At 50.8% G+C, this 664-nt stretch overlaps 1 pseudogene; it reads right to left on the reverse strand.

The window, feature by feature from the left end:
• Positions 1-238: 238 nt before the first annotated feature.
• On the reverse strand, positions 239-356 carry LOC126089516 (5S ribosomal RNA; annotated as a pseudogene).
• Positions 357-664: the final 308 nt, after the last annotated feature.

A 664-nucleotide genomic window follows, 5' to 3' on the forward strand; every position in this document is an offset into this window, starting at 1 on the left:
GAACGGTGACAGCATGACATCTTATTGAATCATAAAAGCACTCCGTCTTCAGGCCACAAGTGGCCCATCGGGGCCATCCGACCGCCGTGTCATCCTCAATAAGGATGTGGATAGGAGGGGCCTGTGGTCAGCACAGCGCTCTCCTGGTCGTTATGATGGTTTTCGTTGACCGGAGCCGCTACTATTCGGTCGAGTAGCTCCTCAATTGGCACCACGAGGCTGAGTGCACCCCGAAAAATGACAACAGCGCATGGCGGCCCAGATGGTCACCCATCCAAGTGCCGGCCACGCCCGACAGCGTTTAACTTCGGTGATCTGACGGGAACCGGTGTATCCACTGCGGCAAGGCCGTTGCCACTATTGAATTATAAGGTAAGAGAACATTTGTTATAAAGATTAGTGCATAATAGTTACTTTTGTTCTTTGTTTATTTATCAGAAAGTAAATGGCTCTGAGCACTATGGGACTTAATTTCTAAGGTCATCAGTCCCCTAAAACTTAGAACTATTTAAACCTAACTAACCTAAGGACATCACACACATCCATGCCCGAGGCAGAATTCGAACCTGCGACCGTAGCGGCCGCGCAGTTTCAGACTGTAGCGCCTAGAACCGCTCGGCCACCCCGGCCGGCTTATCAGGAAGCACATTGATGCAAGGCTACC

Source organism: Schistocerca cancellata, chromosome 6 (genome assembly GCF_023864275.1).
Source record: "Schistocerca cancellata isolate TAMUIC-IGC-003103 chromosome 6, iqSchCanc2.1, whole genome shotgun sequence".
NCBI lineage: Eukaryota > Metazoa > Arthropoda > Insecta > Orthoptera > Acrididae > Schistocerca > Schistocerca cancellata.